Raw genomic sequence first — 23,385 nt, 5'->3', positions numbered from 1 at the left:
CAGCCGCTCTGGAAAGCAGTGTGGAGGTTCCTCAGAAAATTAAAAATAGACCTACCCTATGACCCAGCAATAGCACTGCTAGGAATTTATCCAAGGGATACAGGAGTACTGATGCATAGGGGCACTTGTACCCCAATGTTCATAGCAGCACTCTCAACAATAGCCAAATTATGGAAAGAGCCTAAATGTCCATCAACTGATGAATGGATAAAGAAATTGTGGTATATATACTCAATGGAGTACTATGTGGCAATGAGAAAAAATGAAATATGGCCCTTTGTAGCAACGTGGATGGAACTGGAGAGTGTAATGCTAAGTGAAATAAGCCATACAGAGAAAGACAGATACCATATGGTTTCACTCTTATGTGGATCCTGAGAAACTTAACAGGAACCCATGGGGGAGGGGAAGGAAAAAAAAAAAAAAAGAGGTTAGAGTGGGAGAGAGCCAAAGCATAAGAGACTGTTAAAAACTGAGAACAAACTGAGGGTTGATGGGGGGTGGGAGGGAGGGGAGGGTGGGTGATGGTATTGAGGAGGGCACCTTTTGGGATGAGCACTGGGTGTTGTATGGAAACCAATTTGTCAATAAATTTCATAAAAAAAAAATAAAAAAAATAAAATTGCCTTGGAAGCCCCCAGATTTTTCAAAATATTTCCTTTTGTTACATTTTTAGGTAAGGCAAATACCTTTTCTGTGCTTATGTGATAAACTTGCCCTATGTTTGCCTAGACCTAGATCACTTGTCAGTATGAAAGCAATGTAATGGTGTTTATGAATTAAATGAGTTCCTCAGGGACAAAAGAACCACAAGGAATTCATAATAATTATGTCACGACTGGAAGAACATTGGGAGACATTTTGCCTAACCTATGCATCTCTCAAAAGAGGAAACAGAGGTACATTTTAACTAGAAATCAGAAAGAACGTGCACACCAGCAAAATATTTGCCTCTTCCTTTTCCAGTTTTTGTTTAGGTTGAAACCAAATCTTTCATATTCACATAAGCTAGCATCATAAGGAAATCAGGGGAATCTCAATGGTGGTACATCTATATCCCTTCTGAGCATTCACAGTACTCCAGGGTTGGGGAAAAAAAAGAATAGTATTTCTGATGAGACAAGCCAGGAAGTGATCCTCCTGGGGTTGCTGATTCCCAAGAGAGGCAGATTAACATTCCAGAGAAGAAAGTGGCTATGTGGCTCACACAGCAAGAGTGTTAGACTTGGCTCCCAGGCTACAGCCAGAGAGACAGAGAGAGAATAACAATACATTTTAGGAATAATGACACAGCTTTTATAAATATGTTCATTTAAGGTCAGCCAAATAATGTAGTTTTGTTTGTTTGTTTGTTTGCTTTTTGGTTCTGTTTTATAGAGTCCTGACTCTATACCTCTTAAGTTAATGTTAAAAAGCTCTGGACACATTAAATTTTTCCCATGATTGACGACATTCATTTTAAGGATTTGAATTCAGAAAGACACAAAGAAACTTGCCCCCAGTCCTGTGAAATAAGATCATTTATCAGCTCTGCTTTATTTGCAAAAGAAGGTTCAGTTGCCCTTTATATTATTGTTAGAGCTCAAGACAATGTTTCTTTACTTATGAGCAGATGTTTGAAATCCTCCAGGAGGTTTCTATAAGACTATGGAAATGAACTTGGCATGGGTACTGGGCTCCCAGGTGGAGCGGTGCACATGAGCCTCCTTAGAAGTGTTAGATCAAGGCTAGTCCGGGAGAGCAACAGAGCCTAGCCACCAAAAGCCGAGCGCTTTGGTGAGTGACAGGTACAGGCTCCTTCTGAAGCATGAAAAGGAATGCTAAATGATCTCCCTGACAGAATAAATCTTCTGTTTGTTTGGTCTGGACCAGATGTGCTACAGGCTGATGTGGAAATGTCTGCTCATGCCAATTTCACTTTAAATCACAATTTGGCAGGCCGGGTAGTTTTGAAAGTTGCAGTCCATTTAGCACTTTAAACAGAAATGTTTTCTAATGGTCTTTCCAGTTAATTTGCAAATCCATACCAGGGCCCAAATAGGGCTGTAAGAAGCTGTTCTCTAGAGAGGTGGGTCATTTGATCAAAGAATTCTGTCTGGAGATTGAATGGGAAATATGGCTTTATTTCCTGTGCTCAACTGAATAATCTCTAAGTATGGACAGAGTAGTTCTGTGTGTCCAGCACTGTGCTGAGAGCATTACCACACATTTGTCTCTTATTGCTGTTTCACATGCAAGTTGCTTTAGTATTGTAAAAACAGGAGTAAAATGCTGATTACCAGCTTCCAAATGTTCTGAACATTTCTCAAAATCTTCAGTTAGGAAAGACCTAAAAAGACTCACTCTTCTCAACATATATCATGTACTTTGAATCTATGGGCGCTCTAAGTTCCATCACAGATGTGGCCTGTAAAGAAATCTATGAGGAATTTAGAAGTTTAGAGATATAAAAGATTCTCCTTGGAGAAGAGAAATTGTGTTTTGAATTACTTGAAAGTATCATGATCTTACCTTCATGTTTCTTCATGGAAGTGATTTTCAGAGCTCCAGTTAGTGAACAGACATTTACATTAGTATTCACAATCTCATGATGGTAGGAATCTTGCTGTTTTTATTAATTTCTGTATCCTAAGTGCCTGGCAAGAAGCCTGGTACACAGTATCTGCTTGATAAAATTTTGTTGAATGAATTAATTCAGATACTTGAATGTACTTTTATTATTCAGTTGGTGATTAGAGAGTTTGTTACCAAAACTCCAGAAAGAATATTCATTTCTGTGGAGTTAGATGTAAAACTTCTGCTCTTATCAATATTTCTTGATTAAAACATCTCTGAAGACTTCCCATCAATAATGGGAAATGAACATGATATTTGTCATTGGGTCTTGGGACAATGAATCTGTGGTTCCATTGTAAAATTTTAATTTGGACTCAGTCTTATGAAGAATTATATTAAAAAGTTATCATTTGTTTTTATCAACCTCTACCATCTCTGTGAAGAGTACTCACAGAATACTAATGATTAAAGTAAATTTAACATTTTGCTATAGAGACACTGTTTATATAGATATAAAGACATCCTCACCTTCAGAAATACAGGAGAGGTGTTTTAGTTTTGGTTTTGGTTTTAATATTCATCTCAAATGAAAATACCTTTCTAGTCAAGACCAAAAACCCAGAGGTCTTATAAAAAAAAGAATTTAAATTAAAATACAGAAACCATAACTTCTTCCTGTTAAAAAAATAAATGAAAAAAGTTAAAATACAAATTGCAAAGTAGAGGAATATTGTAACATATTTGAAAGCTCTGCTTTAAAATCTTTCTAAGTCAATGAAAAAATATATATAAAGCAAAAGGCACTCAAGCTCATATTTAATGAGAGTAAGATTAATTAAATCTCTGTCAAAATATCATGTTTTCACTTGATCTACTGATAGACACCAAAATGTTTGATAATATACTGAATATAAGGAGTGAAGAAATAGGTACTCTCATGCATTATTGCTGGAGGTATAAATTGCTATATCCTATCTCAAGAGAAATTTCAAAATAGACCTTAAAGTCAAGATTAAAATCACTTGACCTAACAGCTCCACATCAGAGAATTTATCTTATGGGTATACCTGTACTTATGTCTAAAAGTGCATGTTCAAGGATAATCAAGAAAACTTCATTAATATTTTTTGTAGTAGCCAAATACTAAAAATAATCTACTGATATATTAGTGGGAGTAAACTAGTTAAATGTGCTATGCCACACCCATATTATAGGATGGTTTGAGCCATTAAAAAATGTAACTTTTCCATATGTTCTAAAATGAACCAGGTTTGTTTAAAAATGAATCAATAGCATTTAAAATAAAATGCTGGTTTCTATTCTTCATTAGCTCTGTGTATTTAAAAATATACTTTTTACGAATGAAATCTTGCCATTTGCAACTATGTGGATGGAACTAGAGTGTATTATGCTAAGCAAAATTAGTCAAAGACACATATATGACTTCACTCATATGAGGACTTTAAGATACAAAACAGATGAACATAAGGGAAGGAAAGCAAAAATAATATAAAAACAGGGAGGGGGACAAAACAGAAAAGACTCTTAAATATAGAGAACAAACAGAGGGTTGCTGGAGGGGTTGTGTGGGGGGGCGGTGGGCTAAATGGTTAAGGGGCATTAAGGAATCTACTGCTGAAATCATTGTTGTACTGTATGCTGACTAACTTGGATGTAAGTTAAAAAATAAATAAACAAATTATAAAATTTCAAAAAAAATCAAAACATAAAAATACCTTTTTAATATATTTGTAGTATTCAGAAATATTGGAGAATCTGTGTGTGTGTGTGTGTGTGTGTGTGTGTGTGTGTGATGTTATGTGTATCATGGAAAAGTTAGTAATGCCTAATTAAACTTCACTTAACTGTCTCATAAAGCAATCTGTAATATAGCCCTAACTTTTAGTCACATTTACACACATTAGAATTTGTCCAGAGATTTTCATTGATATGGTGTTTTATCTTCCAGACCATAGGGAGAATACGTTAAAGTTTTTTCCTATGTGCGAAACTTTTGGGGCCATTAAAGTGCCATTTTGTAAAATGACTGTTCCAGTGCAATAAATGTTGCCCTGGGAACTTGAAAAAGTTTATTATCCTCCTAAAAAAATGCATATTTTATTTTTTAGTCACTGCAGGAATGAACCTCATAAACTGGATGAGTTTAATGGGCTCACACTGAGCTTAAATGGTGGTATCCGCTTTTTCAATGCCTTTTATCTGCACATTGGAGGTGCCAGCCCCCACGAGATTCTCCACAATGCTGAGCTCCACTAACTGCTTGGCTAATACAATTACCCTCTGAAGGAGAAAGGATACCTGTAAAGCTGAGGTGCCACTCAGTACCTGAACAATTGCGTGCTGATGTTAAAAAAGTAAATTATTGTCAATCACACAAACACAAATATTGAAAATGAAATTGGAGATGGAAGAAATGCAATCCTGGAAGCCCCCTTTTTCTTCTTAATTTGTCTATGCAGTGAATAACCTAGTGCTGTATACAGATGCAGGGAAGTGTTCTTGTTGTGGAGTGTAATCCTAAGAGTGGTCGCTGTGATTAGTTAATGCTGTATGACTGAGTCTTCCGGCAGTTGTGTAGGATGCATTAGTAAATTAATGTACATGGGTTGGTAACCTGGTGAATGAGGTGCCAAGCTTCTCCTTGTTTTAGGTCATGTGGGAAGGAAGGAAGTCAAAAAGTATGGATGAGGAGAGAGTCTGAAGTTTTAATTGTGGAAATTGGCATTTTGTTTGGAATGATTAGAGAGAGATGATTTAGAAATAAGGGTGGCAATGACCTGTGTATATGTATTTAAAACATGTGTCTGTGTTTAATGTAGCATTTGTCAAAGATAGGTTGCCAAGTTTTACTCACTCATTTGCATGGTTTCTCACCATGGTTTCAAGCATCCTTAGAAGATTTGTGGATGGACTTCAGGATGACAGTGAACTTCTAGAATTGAACAGGAGCTTTTTCTTCTAAGTTCATTTTTCCCCCATCACAGAGCCTATACAATTCCTCAGATTCTCAAGGAGGTGAATGTAGCTGATGATATACATAGATCTAGTTTGTTGACATGCACAAAAATATTCAAGCTACTATATATCCTAGCAAACTCTTCAGAGAAGTCTAACAAATCTGTAGAGGTACATAGCTAAGGGGAGTGTGAAAAGAAACAGGCCCAGAAGATTTTAGGAAGCCTCCAGAGCTGTACTTACATAACTTCCTGGTTATAGAAGGCAAAAGTGATGCTCATCACTGTTAACAAGATACAAGTGAATACATCCACCTTTCTAAGCTACAGATGCTGCACCCTAATAGAGTATGTCTAAATATATGTATGGCACTCAAAAAAAAATGAAATATTGCCATTTGCAACTACATGGATGGAATAAAGGGTATTATGCTAAGTGAAATTAGTCGGAGAAAGATAAATATCATATGACTTCACTCATATGAGGACTTTAAGATACAAAACAGATGAACATAAGGGAAGGGAAGCAAAGATAATATAAACACAGGGGAGGGGAAAAACATAAGACACTCTTAAATATGGAGAACAAACAGAGGGTTACTTGGATGGGTTGTGGGGGGGGAATAGGCTAAATGGGTCAGGGGCATTAAGGAATCTACTGAAATCATTGTTGCACTATATGCTAACTAACTTGGATGTAAACTAAAAAACTAAAAGAAAGAAAGAAAGAAAGAAAGAAAGAAAGAAAGAAAGAAAGAAAGAAAGAAAGAAAGAAAAAGAAATGCAACGTATTTATCCTTGTGAACAGTTCACTGAGGCCTTTCTGGTCTGGAAATGAATAGTTCACTGAGGCCTTTCTGGTCTGGAAACATTCTTTTTTTTTAAATTTTGTTTTTTAGTGTTTATTTATTATTTTGAGAGGGGGGGGGAGAGAGAGAGAGAGAGAGAGAGAGAGAGAGAGAGAGAATGTGAGCTGGAGAGGGGCAGAGAGAGAGGGAGACACAGAATCTGAAGCAGGCTCCAGGCTCCGCGCTATCAGCACAGAGCCCGACTCAGGGCTCAAACTTACAAACCATGAGATCATGACCTGAGCCAAAGTCAGATGCTTAACTGACTGAGCCACCCAGGCGCCCCTGGAAACATTCTTTATGGGATCCCTTCATTAAGCTGCCCCCAAATTTGTGATGATAAAATGTTGAAACATTGTCATTGTTCTAGTGTTAAAGCTTCTATTTTTGTTGCTTTTCTTTTTCAGTAAAAATGAGGGGTTGAATATTCGGTGCTGCAAATTCACATATCCGTCATTTCCTTGAAAATGCTAAGAAGAATATATGGGAATTCATTGCATGCAAGATTCATTATTTGTTCCACAAGCATTTGCAGAATGCTTAGCATGTACCAGCAACCAGATTTGTTGTTGGGAGTGCAAAGGTGAACATAATCTCTGTCTCTGTGAAGCTTGCAGATTAATGGAGCTGGGGGCTGGAAGAGACAGAACAATAAGCTTTTAATAAGCTCATGAATGTCTCCTGTTTTATATCAAACTTTCCTATCAATCCCATATTTGAGATTGGAACATAAATACTTCTGGCAGCTCTGTGTTAAGTTAGTGGGTATTTCAGTGATTTGCAACCTTTGGTGCCCAGCAGATCCCCTTGCAGCATTTTAAATACAGTTGCCTGGGGCTGCACTCAGACCTTCTGAATCAATAATCCTGGGGTTGGGGTCCTAGTGTGTACATTTTGAAGAGCTCTCCAGTGCTTCTGATGAGTCATAGATTGAGGCCCTCTGAAGTTTTATTACATTTTTATTATCTGATCAGAAGTATGGCTGTATCACAAGAGTACTTAGAAAGAAAGTCAGGCCCATTACTAGGAACCACATACCAGTTAGGCTTTATCCTTGCCCAGTGCCCATAAGTCCTGTTGACATTTTAACCTTAGGCATGGAGTAGTCTTGCACGTTTGGTAGTTATGTTGCTAAACTTTGTTTTTCTAAGCTGATTATATTGCACTTGGTTACCAGAATCCCGTTTACTCCAAAGGGAAGATAAACTATGTCAACTGTTCGAAAGTCATTAAAATATACCTCGAGGAATAGTTAAGTCCTTATGGAAAACCCTGACACCTGTTGTCTTTTACAGCAATCCCAAGCCTACCTCATACATTTTCTTTATTTTTTTCTCTCGTTCTTGGGAGATGATTTCCATGAAAATGAGATCTTTATTTCTTGAGAGTTCATCTGTTCCTGCTGCTCAGAGGGAAAAAAAAATGCTTAAAATTTAAGCTCGATGAGTTGCATTAGAATGCGTCTCAGAGTTTTCCGCAAGGATCAGTAGCTTTTTGTGGTCTATCAGGAATTCAAGCCCTGCTGCCTACCAGCTGCTGTTGGGATGAAGGTTTGCTGGTGTCGTTTTCATGTGGACATGACGTTCTCAAGAGCGGCAATTCCAGCTCCCGTGACTGCAGTAAGGGAGAAGGCTGCATTTTCTTCAGTCTGTGCTCTTAAACTTTACCCTCCCTGTAATCTGGTCATGCTGGAGTCTGACAGCAGCTTTTCCTCAGAGCATTAAGTTCCAGATGATGGACATAATACTTTATAAACTAGAATTTCTTTTCATAATTCTTTTTTTGTGTGTCACTTTCCCCTTTATTTTATATCTCTTTCTAACTACAAAGTAAGTACCAATGCAAGGAAATGTAACAGAACTTTTATAATTAGGCACTATCCTGGGTTGGCATTTGCAGATAGATGGATCAACAAATGTTTTCTCTTTCAACTAGCTGTTTTCTTTTTGTTTTCAGTATGCTAGTGGCTGAAAAAACTTTGTGCTGTTGTTTCAACTTAGAGTGTGATAGGAAGGGAGGAAAAAAGTGCTATGCTTATGTAACATTGTGATTTATTGCCTTTGGATTTGCATAGAATTGGTGATTAATTTCTTTAACAGAGACTCATGGGATTCTAAAAGCTACATATAGCAAATTGCATTTTAATAGAATTTCCAATATGAGAGGAGTTAATGCGCATACCAAAAAACAAAAACAAAAACAAAATAATATAGTTCTATCTTTAACATCCCCTAAATAATCATGTTCTTGATCTATATGGAATTTATAATAAAATGTTATCAAAAACTGAAGCCATGCATTCAGATTAATCTATTAATTTTCTCTAATTGGTTACAGAAAATAATACAATGAAACTATATGTTCTGTTTTACAACTTTATTAGTGAGAAAAAAAATCCATTTCTTCAATTCATATAGTAAGGGTCCTGAGACAAGTTGGAAAGAAGTTCCTAAGAAAGCTCTTGTTTTTTGGAACCATCCTGAATTTCCTTTTTGCAACATTTATTTTTTAACTATATAGTAGCTTACGCTGATGGTTACCTACTCCAGAGCCATCTCCTCTGTCTTCTCCCACTGGCCAAACACAACAACTAGGGAGAGAGCTGGAAAATACCAGATACTGACTTTCTGAATTTCCTTCCAGCTAAAAAAGACCACGTGAGCTAGAACTTGTCTGTGATGCATGAAGGAAATTATGCTGGAGTTTTCTGGAAGAATATTCCTCCTTGATAAAGGGAAAAAGGTAAGGTATATGAATGGGAGCCTTTGTCTTCCCTGGTTGGTTTTGTACACACCTTGTGTAAGGATGTAATACTTAGAACAGCTGCATGCTTTCTGCAACCAAGAGGAGAAATCATTGACTTCTTGAGTGTAGCAGAGCAGATGGATAGACAATCCTGGGTATTTGATAACATATGGAGTCACTGAATCAATCCTGAAACTGTCAATATTTTTGTTATATGAGTTGGTAATAAATACCCACTCTTATATTGGGATGAGTATTTTTTACTTTGGTATTCCACACCTTTCAATGAAAAGTATTTTGTTTTAGTTTTTTAATATATATATATTTTTAAAGTTTATTCATTTATTATTTCTGTTAGGGAGAGAGAGAGTGAGAGCATCACAAGCAGGAGAGGGACAGAATCCCGCACAAGCAGGAGACAGAGAGAGGGAGACACAGAATCTGAAGCAGGCTCCAGGCTCTGAGCTGTCAGCACAGAGCCCAATACAGGGCTTGAACTCACAAACGGTGATATCATGACCTGAGCTGAAATTGGGTGCTCTTAACCGACTGAGCCACCCAGGCACCCCTCAATGAAAAGTATTTTAATAGATAACTTGGCAAATGCTACAAGACTTACAAAGGACATTAGATCTGCATATTTAAGAGAAGTCTCAAGATTCAGAAATTGTCTAGTTTTATTTAATCGATAAGAAAATTAGATAAGCTATGAAGGAAAAGTCAGTTGATAGACGGCATTTCTGCAACCAAGGACAACAATTGCAGTACAAAAATGGATTAGAAGCCTGTACCAATGAAACTGAGGTGAGAATGAATGCACATCAAGTGGTACTCAGAAAAGCCAGAATCCCAATATTAAAGATCAAGGGGAAGCGACAAGTTAGACACTTAATGGAAAATCCAAATTGAGGTCCATGTACTCTTTTAGGAAACTAAGCCTCTTATAATTTTTTGTCTAGCTTATTGAACTGGAAAAAGAAAGAAAATCAAGTAAAAACAAGGGATACTTTATACATTACATGGGTGGGCCATGCAATTCAGTTTGAAAAAGTGTTAAGCTTTTAAAGTTTTTGAAAGTTTTCAAATAAAAGTGATTTATCAAAGGCATGATGCTTTTAACATAAGTATGGAAATCAGGGGAAGTATTTGACCAAAATTGAATTGGAAACCTACATAACAATACATGTATTTGAAACAAGTATATCTGTGGATACTGATAGAATTATATGTGGGTCTGTCAATAGGCAAGTAGAACTTGACACTAGACAGAGTAACTCAGGAGAGAAAAACCTACACAAACTGAATGGAATATAAGGCCTTCAGTGAAGGGGAAAGGCATTAGTTAGCATACAATCTAAGCTGCTATAAGGGAGATACAAAAATACAGTAGCTTACATTAAACAATTTAGAAGTGTATTTCTCTCACACATAACAGAGTTAGGTAGTCTAAGCCTGGTAGAGTCATTGTCCTTCTAAAAACATGGCTTCCATCCCTGGATCCAGGTCTTGCGAAGGGAACATAGAGAAGACAAAGGAAGTTCATTTCTTTAAAGGGTACAACCTGGAAGGGACAAACATTAATTCTGTTCATATCTCCCTGACAGAACAAAATCACATGGCCGCACTTAGTTGCAAGCGGTGTTGGGAATTCTCTGTAGCTAAGGGGCATGTTCCTTTATAAAACTCAATAGCACTCTTCTTAATGGAATGGAGAATGAACATTGCAAGACAATAGACAATAGTCGTTTCTGATCCAGGAAGAGTCACAGTGTAGGAAGGGATAGTGGGGCTGTAGAGTCTTAGCTTTTAACCCCGATGTTCACCTTGTCTTTGGGGAAATTTTCCTGACTGAATCTGTGATGCAAAATCTGTGATTTTGGAACTAGCCTTAATCAAGTACACCTCCTTTTTAATGCTCTAGCACCAATGTAGATCCCAATGTTACCAGACTGGAACATTTGTGTCTTTATTTTAGTAATTAAAAAAAAGTTACCGAAGTAATACAAAAATAATTCCCACACATGGTTACAAAAGATCATATAGGGTGTAACTTATAAGGAAAAGCATAAGGTTCTTGCTCCATAGTGGCCTTTGTTTTCAATTCCTTTGTCTTCCCACAGGTATATATCCATATTGCAAAACATTATTGTGTCTATGAGCTTTAGATTATTAATTTTAGACATATGTTGAGTCTTAACTCACTTAACAGTAATGGCATACCTCTCACTCAATATAATTATGTTAAAATTTTAGTTCCTTTACTCATTGTCTTTGTAATTTTAAGTAATATGCTTACATCTTCATTTCTTATTTGGTAAATTATAGACGGTATTCCTTGGTTCTCTACTTTGAAGGTGAAGATAGTAGCACTTGTAAACATTTCCTTCCTCTTTCATCTACCATTCTAACCCAAACTTTTGTCCACTTTATTCTTATATGTCAAGGTTGATTATGTTAAATTGTATTCATAAACCAAAATTAAGTATCTTATGATTTGTTATAGGTTGTTTCTAAAAGTTGAAAAATCAATGAATATTGTTTATATTATTATGACTAGTGCAGAGGAAATAGGTTAGCATTGGGTTTGTATGCTATCCTTCCTACTCTGGGGACACAATGATGGAGAAGGGAAAAGTGGAGGGGGTCAGAGGGGAGAAAGGGAGAAGTAACCCATTCTGAAGGGAAACTTAGAATTTATAGATTTATGACCCATGGCTTATTGGAAAATGTTAATGTTGGATGTGTCATGATCAGAGTATAAGAAGGAGTCATTTTATGATGGAAAGGGCTCCCTTTGAATAAGTGATGCATTACTCTGAGATCTTATATGTTAAATCTGGGCCAGGACATGTCCTAACATTGTTGGGAAGGAACTGGGAAAACTTTTTGGTGGTTGCAGACTTCTCCATGCACCTCTGTGTCTTACAGTTATCTATATTCTTTCAATTAACACTACATTTAATACTAGATAAGATCTCCCTGTTCCTTGAGAGTCTGATTTGACAATCCAACAATGTTTATTCTTATCTGTTTCTTAATGATGACTACAAAAGCAAAAATTGTGCCATGAATATATTTTCTTTTTCATTCAGCCTTTTTTCCCTTAGAGTTTCTATATGCCTAGTTTTTTATTCTATTATTATATTTGAATATATGTGTTTGAGTATAATAGTATATATTATTATATTTCAGAGTATCATTACATTTTTATCATGCCCTCATTTCTCTTATTAAGAGATGCCTTATTAAGAAATGTTAAATGGAAAGCATTTTCTGAGTCCTTACATATTAAAGGTATCTGTATTGATTTTTCACATTTGATTGATCCATTGGCTGCTATAGAATTCTAATAAAAGATAACTTTCCCTCATTATTGTGAAGTTATCATCACACAGCTTTTGAATTTGATGTTTACAAGTGTGAGCACATGAATGTATGTTAGCACATCCCCTTAGTATATTTCACAAATGATTTTAATTTTATTATTTACTTATTTACTTAATTTTAAGTTTATTTTATTTTTATTTTTAGAGAGAGAGAGAGAGAGCAAACAAGCAAGGGAGAGAGAGGGACAGAAGGAAAGAGAGAGAGAGGGGGGTAGAGAGAGAATCTTGATCAGGCTCCAGGCTCAGCACAGAGCCCCACACGAGCCTTGATCCCATGACCCTGGGATCATGACCTGAGCCAAATTCAAGAGTCAGACACTCAACTGACTGAGCCACCCAGGTGCTCCAAATGATTTTATTTTGAAAAGAGCTTTGGTTTTCATTAACTCTTTAAAAAAATTCTTTTTAAGTTTATTTATTTATTTTGAGAGAGAGAGAGAATGCACGAGCAGGGGAGGGGCAGAGAGAGGAAGAGAGAATCCCCACCAGGCTCCACACCATCAGCACAGAGTCTCACATGGGGCTTGAACCCACAACTGTGAAATCATGACCTGAACAGAAACCAAGAGTCTGGCACTTAACTGACTAGCCACCCAGGCACCCCCATTAGCTCTTTTAAAAGTTGGCCTAGAATTGCCTGGAGTCATCTGAAGTTAAGCAAGTCATTTCACCTCTAACGTCTCAGATTTTTCATCTAAAATTGGGGACTGGAAAAGTTTCCTTCCCAGTTTTATAAATGATGATAATGATAAATACTATTTTTTTTCCCAAAGAGTTTTGTTATCTATCTTTTATTGTCCTAACACTCCTTCATGAATACTGGAATAGTAGGTAAGACCATTTTTGTTATTCCCATTTTATTGATGAAGAAACTGAAGTAAAAAAAACATTAAATAACCTGCTAAAGGTAAAAATGGCTTTGTTTTATTTAAAATACTATGTTAAAAGTTTGAAAGATGTTCAAATCATAACTTGGCTTAAAATGAAGTGTTCTATGTTAATCTTTTGCCAAAAGTATTCTCTTAACATTTTCCCCTAAGGACTTTCCCCTTGTATCATAAAACAAAAATCATGCTCTCTATCTACTAAAGAGGTTTTAAAAATTTTGATCCATTGGTACATTTATGAGCATGAAATATGTGAGCAAAACACACACACACACACACACATACATACATGCACACGCACACACATACCACCAGCAAACGGGATTTTACTGAGCAGTACAGATAAAGGGAAGATAAATATTTTGTATCTTTGGTACATGAGAGTGGGCTTAAAATTATACTTAAATTTTTTTGTTGTAATAATAATGTCATAGGACATTTGAAGAGACATTTTTTTTGTGTGTTTACCTATGCATAGCTATAGAAGACTGGTTACTTCATTCCTAGCAAAGAAAAGAGATCATTAAACACCACAGTTTTTGTTTTTGTTTTTTAAATGAGCTAAAACTTAATTAGATCCAACATTACTAGGCACTGAAGAGAACATAGATTTAATCCCTGCATGTGAGCTTAAAGATGGGAGTAAACAAGTCTGTAAAGAGGGAAAATGAGAATCATCTTCTATTCCTTTTAATAATGAACTTTTTGATTTTTTTTATGGTAAGTCATGTATATTATAGACAATTTGAGAATACAAAAGATAAGACAAAACAATATGTCACCCAATGATATAGTTAATATATGGCATGCTTACTTTTTTTTTTGTCAAAATTCACTTTTATTAGTAGAAAATAAGCATTTATTCCACTTTCAAAGTTGTTAAAGTTCCTAATAAAAAATTAATTTAAAATGATAACTTAAAAATCCTGTTTTGACTAAGACAGTGAAACTGTAGATTAAAAAATGTATTCAGCTCTATTTACTCATAGGTATTTCAGAATTTATCCTTAAAAATTTCTGGAACTTTCCTGTCTGTAAAGTATCAGAATCATTGACCTACATGAGATAGCTTCTCTGGGACATTCAATAAGTGAAGCAGCCTTCATAAAAGGAATCAATGTTTGTTCAACATGGTGACTTGGATTGTACAACGATCCCCTCCTACCATTTTTTTACCCTCCCACCATTTTAGTTCAAGAAGAATCTGCTTCTAACTACTGAGGTATGAGGAGTTGGGCTGTTATTTGCTTTTAGAATTGGTCTTTCTGGCTAATAACAGTAACTCTGGCATTGATGCTATTGGTCCTTAATGTGTCAATTTTAGGAAATTCTGTAAATAGTTTGGATTTTGTTCCATTCATTCAGAAATTTTTAAAAAAGGAATAACTCAGATAAAATAAAAATAAATCAATCAGTAAAAATATATGTGCCCAGTAACAGTGTTTGTTTTTAAAATATTGAAATACTTCCTTACCTTTCACCTAGATATCTGTTTTTTAGAGATTCTTGAATGTCCCACACTGCCTTAGAAACCCTGGCCCTTTGTTTCTTTCTATCTATGCCTCACTATTCTGCAGTTCATGGACTGATGCTTCATACCTGGAGCAGCATTATTCTTAAGTAATTCTTAATGTCTTAACTCGTTCACAAAATGCTCTTTATATCTTCCAAATGGAATGAATATTTCACTCATTCCTACTAATCCTTTCCACTTTGCCTTCTGGATTTCCTGAGATATGATTTAAAAACAAAAAAAAATCCACTTCATCATGAATTCCTTGGAACATTCCCTTCATCTTGCCTTTCTTCTGAAGATTCTGTTTCCTTGCCACCTCTCACATGGAGATTGGTTTTTCTTTCACATCCTAAGTACATCAGAAGGCTAAGAGTTTGGAAAAACATCATCCTCACTACTTGTTTCTTCTTCCTTCTTTGTCCATTTCTACTCCTTTGATACTTTTTTTTTTTTAATTTGAGGTTTAATTGGTAATAGTTTGCTAATGGCCTTGCCTTCTTCAGTGGTGTCATCTACTAGCTCCCTGGTCATTCATTTCATTTGTGTTCTTGGCTCAGTCATCTCCTCTTCTAGTTCCTGATCATTCTCATTGGCTTCAATATCCAAGAGATGAACAATCCAACCCACTGGCCTGGGCCACTGAGATTGGACTTTGTTGGCACCAGCAGCACCCCATCTCTGAATATTGATTTCAATCCCCCTACTTTCTTCTGCCTCTTATCCTTCCAGCCATTTTGATTTACTGTCCACTACTGCCAATATCCTATAACCTCATGGATCCACCAGTCCCACTGATTCCACCACTCTTCTTTTCACACCTTCCTCTCTTCACTTGTCTCTTTGTCCAGCTGAAATGTTGCTCCCTCATGATATTCACTAACTTGAACATTTTTTCACCTCTAATTTTAATTTTCCCTTCGTTGGTGCTCACCAGTGAATTCCAACCTGAATTGAACCAAACATTTACCTTCTCCGTGCCTCAAGAAAACAGAAAATTCCTAGAGAGACTCATACATTTGAGCTGATAATATTCATTTTATATTAGCTTATTTTCAGAAACCTCACAGGATCATTCAATAATTTCCTGTAATCCTACTGTTTATCCAGAATGTTGTATTTCTTACTTGCTGCATATACTATTTTATTCCTTCTTTAGTCTCCTTGGTCATCACACATCTCTTCTGTTCATTCTTATCACAAACTGTGTGCCATACTTTCTGGGAAAAAGGAAGCCATTCAGTGGGAACCCCTTTATTTTCTACCACAGAATCCACAAACCTCATGTGTCCTCACACATTTCCTCATTCTTCTCTCTTGTTCCTTACATTAGGGAAGCTTTTCCTTTCAAAGATAGGTCTTTCCTCTTTGTTCTGCAGTCCATCTGCTTTTATATACTTCAGGGTTCTGCATGCTCAGCTTTTCCTGTCTGCTGCATAACTAGTCTCTTCCTGTCTCTGGATCATTTCTATCAAATGTAAAGCTACTCTAGCAACTTCCATTTTACAAAAACAAAAATGCTACGTTTTCATTTCTACTGCATTTTTTCATTTCTTGAGTTGTTATTTGATTCTTAAATATCAGTCTTTTTTCTTTTCTTTTAATATTTTTTAATGTTTATTCATTTTTGAGAGAGAGAGAGAGAGAGAGACAGAGCATGAATGGGGGAGGGGCAGAGAGAGAGGGAGACACAGAATCTGAAGCAGTCTCCAGGCTCTGAGCTGTCAGCACAGAGCCTGACATGTAGCTTGAACTCACAGATCATGAGATCATGACCTGAGCCGAAGCCGGATGCTTAACCGACTGAGCCACCCAGATGTCCAAGTATTTTTTCTTAATTAACCTGTTTTCTGGATTTTATTCCTTCCTTTAGCTTTTTGAACAGTTTAAAGTTCCTTTTAGATTGCTCTGGTTGTACAGAATCATTTATGTAATTATGCAAGTTCCTTTTGCCTGCCAAGACAATTGCCCAATTCTGAATGGGTTTTATTTCTGTGTCTCAGCTCAAGGTTTCAAGTTCTACACTGTATGAGATTGCAGACAGATCCCATATAGACTTGTGGGCAAAGTCTGAATGCTCATCTCTCATGTCTCTTTCCACTCATGATTTGAGATAAGCAGTAAGATGCTCTAGTCCTATGCCAAGGAATAGAGATTTCCTGTGCATTCTCAGTAGATTACCCCTAAAAAACAAAGCAAAATAAACTTAGCTACATTCTGAGTTCCCTCCCCCCAGATGGACTCCTATTCTTGGTAGAAGTGAAGTAATTGTCAAGGGTCAAACTTGGTTTTGCTTATCTATAGTCTGTCCATCATGGAAAGATAACCACTCTTTAAAGGTCAGTTTTCATGTGCTATCCCCAGAGCAGCCTAAGAGGGCTCCACTCCAGACCAACAAGATAAGAATTTACATTTTAACAAGATCCCCTGGTAATTCATATGTACTTTGAGGCCTCTGAGGCTAAATTCCAAGAGATCCATGAAAAATAAAATTTAAGTTTTAGAAAAATTTCTCTATTCATCTGATTATAAGTGAAATAGTCTGTAATAGTCACATTATGATGAAGGCAAGAGATAACAGTATCCTTTCTTTCTGATCTAAAATACACAAATTAAATGGGGAGGATGAACTATAACAGTTCTAATAGAAGAATAAAATTACCTTTTGATATTGCCATGTTCTGGTTGATAATACTCTATTCACTGTATACTTTTGTGGTGTTCTTGAAGTTTCCCTACTTTTGGAGAAGTGGCTCGTGGGAGCCAATCCTTTTTTCCTTAGGGTGTTTTGTAGATCCTCACTGTTTCTGTGGCAGATCTTGTTCTTCATATCTTTAGAGATGATTTTCTCTATCATGGGATAGATATATATTTTTAACGGGGTAAAATACCATCAAAATGTGACCAGTCACCTGGGCAAACGGTGTGCCATTTTAGAAAGGAATGCAGCTCTTGAGACAAATTATGACTAATGTTATAAATGCTAAACCCAAGCAAAACTATAGTTGGGTCTTCTCCTAGGAAGAAAGTTTGGCAACTGAACCAGAGCGGCCCTCTCAATGTTTTCCTTTAAGAGAGAAAAAGGAGGCTAAACTGTTTTAAAATCTTAAATAGGAGAAAAAGAGTTTTCCTGAAATCCAAGTTTTTTTTTTTTTGTTTTTTTTTTGTTTTTTTTTTTCAACGTTTATTTATTTTTGGGACAGAGAGAGACAGAGCATGAACGGGGGAGGGGCAGAGAGAGAGGGAGACACAGAATCGGAAACAGGCTCCAGGCTCTGAGCCATCAGCCCAGAGCCTGACGCGGGGCTCGAACTCCCGGACCGCGAGATCGTGACCTGGCTGAAGTCGGACGCTTAACCGACTGCGCCGCCCAGGCGCCCCTTTTCTTCTTCTTCTTTTTTTTTTTTTTTTCAACGTTTATTTATTTTTGGGATAGAGAGAGACAGAGCATGAACGGGGGAGGGGCAGAGAGAGAGGGAGACACAGAATCGGAAACAGGCTCCAGGCTCTGAGCCATCAGCCCAGAGCCTGACGCGGGGCTCGAACTCCCGGACCTCGAGATCGAACTGAAATCCAAGTTTCTTTAGGGTATATACTATTAAAGCATGAAAAATTCATGCATAAAAATTTTAACTTTCAGATCTCATATACCTATAATGCAATGTTATTAATAATAATTAATGATGAACATTTATTGAGATTGTTGCACTATGTACTTAATATGACTATAATGCTTGATTTTCACCTATCAGGTAGGCACTATTCTTTTCATCATTATATGGAGTCAGAAACAGAGGCCCAGAAGCTAACTCATTCATTGTCTCTGTTGGTAAGGAGTGTAGTTGAACTATGAACTCAGGTGATATGATTTTAGAACTTGGGATTAGAACCCCTGTGTTATACCAGAGGGTTTTTTTTTTTTTTAGCAGATACACACAAGGGACATATTTCCCAGACTTGCCTATAGGCATCACCCAGGAAAGTTGTTCAAAATACTCCTTTCTGGGTCCCTCCCTTGAGGTGGATGCCAGTAATCTGTAAATTTAAGTAGCTTCTTGAGTAATTCTTATCAGGAATGATTGGGAAAACATGCTCAAGGGATCATGAAAAAAAATGCAAATATATGAGCAATTTAAAATCAACTAAAATCAGGTTCTTTCTCTTTTTCATAATATAAGGAGGGAAGGAAGCTCAGAGACCCACTAGGGAGAGTTTCCTGGGAAGGAAGGCATATTTAACTAAAAATAATCATTATATATGTTAAAATATTAGAGACAGTTTGATAATAGAGGAGAGTCTGGTTGCTGGACTTCTACTGTACCTCCTTCTTTGTAATATCTACCAAGAATTTTGTCACTGATCATAGTCAGATAAGGGGTAGACATTCACAAGGGTAAACTCCTATCTAAATGGTCAAGTAGAATATTCTTTTTCCCATGAAGTTTCTTATGATAATCTATTATATATTCAGGAATCATGGATTTTAGAACACTTGCACCTGATAAAAAGAGAAAATAATACTATATCAATAAAGTACAACATTCCTGTAATTCAAATGTACTTTCTACACAGAGAAAATCAATATTGCTCCAGGAAAGGTTTTAGGTATATGGCTAACTGAAATTTCTCAAGGTGAGAATTTTTTTGAAGAGTCAATATTTGAAAGAAATGGAATGCCATGATTAAGCAATCCCAAAATCCAAAAGGTGGAACATTCTACAGGAGAACTATCTTATGTCTTGAAAGCATGAAAAGAAACAAACCAAAAAGAGTGAGGCTGTTGTAGATTATAAGAGACTAAACAGATATAATAAAATGCAGTGTGAAAATCTAGACTGGATCCTGGTTCTGCTCAAAAGAAAACAGTTACAAAATTAAAATTTGGAGAATTGGAGAAATTAAAATATGGACTAAATATTAAATGTTATTATAGAATAACTTAATTTTCTTAGGTCAAAGTGACTTTTGGTTCTTTAGGAGATGTGTGCTAAAATATTTAAGGATAAAGTGCCATCCATAATTTTTCAGCTTTTAAATGGTATAGATATATGTATACACATACATACAGATATATACATATGTATACACATACAAACATGTATATACATACAAACATAGCAGCACAGATAGGGAGAGGGAGAGAAAATATGGTAGAGTATTCTGTCAGCTATACTTTTTCCTATTGAAAGAAACAAGAACTCTTTAGAGATATGGGTGATTCTAAGTCTGAAGTAGAAATGTACAAGATGAACCTCAATATTTTATTGCAGCAGATACCAAAGGGAACTGTCAAAGACTACTAGCTTTGTGTAAAAAGACTCAAGAGACAACTTGAAAGGTTTCCTCTGGCCAAACATGGGACAATTTGAGTATAAATAAGGGTAATAACTTCGATAGAATTAAGTACATCAAATATGTTTCAATCTATGAGTTTTTAGTATATATTAATGAAGAAACAGTCATCATTTAAAGGATGGACTAATTTGAAAGGTAATAAAACAAAGGATAGAATATTTATTTTGCCTTTTATATACATACAACTGTACTACTGCACAAGTAAATGGTAGATAAGGGGACATTGCTTTTATAGAAGTTTATTATCTAATAAATGAAGAAATAGAACTAAAATATCAGTGTTTTATAACTCCTAATGAATTAATGGATCTGTGTACTGCACATTAATGGTCGTTAACATCCATCATAAGAAGAGAGACAACTAGTGGGTACAAGCCCCCAATGGAGCAACATACCAGCTACTAGGAAATACCCAAAGATATCACTCCTAAATCTAAGTGTTTAGGTCCAACTACAAATTCACAAGAAATACAGAAATCAGGGGAACATATTTAAATTTTTTTTCAACGTTTATTTATTTTTGGGACAGAGAGAGACAGAGCATGAATGGGGGAGGGGCAGAGAGAGAGGGAGACACAGAACCGGAAACAGGCTCCAGGCTCTGAGCCATCAGCCCAGAGCCCGACGCGGGGCTCGAACTCACGGACAGCGAGATCGTGACCTGGCTGAAGTCGGACGCTTAACCGACTGCGCCACCCAGGCGCCCCTGAGGGAACATATTTAAAAACAAACACAAGAAAAGCTTCACAGGATGCACTCAGAAAAATCCAGATTGTAGAAAAATCTACAAAATGAGTACCTAATTTTGTCAACAAATAGAATATAAATGAGATGGAGAAAGAAAATCATAGACTAAAGGAGGCTTAATAGATTAATATTTAATTGCCATATGTGGGCCTTATTTGGATCCCGCTTCAAACCAACAAGTGATTAAAAAATATTTATAATATGATGCAACTTTTGAGCATTCATGGGATATTTGAAGTTATTAAGCCATTTTTTTTTTTAGGTATTATCATGCTTTTGTGGATATATGGTTTCCATTTTGAGCAGAGTTTTTCTCTTTTAGAGAAACATGAAAGTAACTACAGAAGAAGTGGCACAAGGTGTAGGATATGTTCTATAAAAATATGGAGAGGGAGTAAAAGTAGAAGCAGCAAGGCTTGCTATGATAATGTTTAAATCTTTTGAAAATAAGAATTTTATTGATACTCTGTCTATTTTTATATTGAGCGGCTAGAATTTAACTTGTAATGAGAGAGCAAAAATCTTCCCGGCCATTCATTTGGTTGAGTTGACAGGCACAAATGTTAGCTGCAGAGTTAATAAGGAGTTTTTCTCTTCAGGACCTGGCTGTGGCTGTTCTTTTTCTTCAAGAAAAAGCAAAACAACTATGAAATTGTTACTATTGTAATCTGCATTTTACAGAATGAGGAAACTCAGACAGAGGGGGATAAAGGCAATTGTCCAAGTTATACTCCAATTTGCAGTGGAGACAGGTTCCATATCCAGGTACTCTGTATTTAAGGCTCTGTGCTTAACCATGCTGATGTATATCGCTGGGCTGAGATTTTCACTGGGGTGTTGTGACCTAGCATGGTTGTCAAAGTTTTCTTCATATGGATCTTACAAGGAACTTCATGGCTTATTTGATGGGTGCAGATTCAAAATTAGGTGTAGGCCAAGGAAAAAGGTCATATGACAGGGTTATGCCTCTAGAGTCCCAAGACTTATGAGTTGAATCCATTTTGATATATGGAAACATGTACCAAATAGATATAAGTATGAATTTTGGAGATGGTAGGGATGAGTAATCATGTTATTGTTTCTTTTATCCATATGCAAAATTGGGAATGAAAATATTTCCTTTAGTGTTAGAGAAATGCTATTTCCAAGAAGTGAGAGTCGAGAAAATATTTTCCCATTGCATTGGCCCTAGTAAAATTGGTATCTTCAAGCAAGATAACTGACTGATCAGAATGAATCTAAAAAGAATCCCAGCTTATTAAAAACCTTCCCTATGCTAATGTGTTTAGATATTAGAAACAAATTGATTACATCTCTAATATAGAAAAGAAAGAAAACTGATATCCTCTAGGAATCATCAGGGAGAATTTAATAAGCTGCCTTAAATCACTCAACCTACAACATATCTAAAATGTTAATTAAGCAACTTTTTTTTTTTTTTTTTTTTTTTTTTATCCTCACCTCTGCTCTGCTGGCTTTAGTAAAAGCCTGTCTGCCAGCATAACTCTCTACAGGTAACTCCAATTCTGTTTGAAGTTGGTGATCTGGGTTTGGCTCATAACATTCACAGTAGATTTACCTGAAAGATCAATAAAAGCATGTTCAAAGCTAGATTGGCTTCATAGAGCTCAGGATTTTTATTAATTCATATAAACTTCCTAAAACTTTCACCGTAAAGAAAAAAGAAGGAAACTTGAGAATATTCACATCGTAAGAAATTGAATTGGTATCATGGAGTTTCAGAATTGGTTTGGAGTCCGTGAATCCCCTCACATGTCAGAATTTGTGGAAGCACCAAATGCTGTCTTTCTTAAATCTTCTAGGAGGTCCTAGAATTGTCAATCACATCAAAAAGAGCTTGATAAGCACCAATCTCTTTGTCGTGGATGCTGTGCAAGGTTAGTAACATGGATTTTGCCCTTTGTGAACAGATGCCACCGATCTCAGTAGACTATGCATATCTAGGTGTTAACTGTATGCTTGACTAATTCTGTAAAGGACTTGTAAAGACTGTAATAAAGAAGTTGACTCAGTTAAAGAAGGTATATAGGTTTTATATGGACAATGAGAGGAGGCTGTGTCCTCGTACTTGGGAAAAGAAGGGTCAGGTAACATTTTAGGAGGCATCTAGTAATAGAGTAAAATAAAGCATGGCTTTTTAGAGCCAAATAACAATCTAAGTTAAAGAGTTCTGCACAATTTGCTAAACTCTTTGAACTTCAGTTTCTGTTAGTTAAGGATAAGAAAAAATAATTGTTATTTAAAGGAAGTAATCTGTTTTCTCATTTAAAGAATTAAGGATTTTGAAGGACTATTTTGAAATAATAGCTCATGAATTATAATTATATATTTTGAAATGTGGGGTGATAGAAG

At 36.1% G+C, this 23,385-nt stretch overlaps 1 long non-coding RNA gene across 1 annotated transcript in view; it reads left to right on the top strand.

The window, feature by feature from the left end:
• The window catches only part of LOC115514049, a 104,119-nt gene extending 81,227 nt beyond the window's left edge, over nucleotides 1-22,892 (top strand). The window contains exons 5-6 of the long non-coding RNA XR_003968871.1: nucleotides 9,023-9,121; nucleotides 22,836-22,892. This is a non-coding gene — a long non-coding RNA (uncharacterized LOC115514049). The remainder of the gene's footprint in view (nucleotides 1-9,022; nucleotides 9,122-22,835) is intronic.
• Nucleotides 22,893-23,385: the final 493 nt, after the last annotated feature.

This window comes from Lynx canadensis, chromosome B2, assembly GCF_007474595.2.
Source record: "Lynx canadensis isolate LIC74 chromosome B2, mLynCan4.pri.v2, whole genome shotgun sequence".
Taxonomy (NCBI): Eukaryota; Metazoa; Chordata; class Mammalia; order Carnivora; family Felidae; genus Lynx; species Lynx canadensis.
Note: the sequence above shows the minus strand (reverse complement) of the source record. Positions and strands in the feature narration are given on the sequence as shown.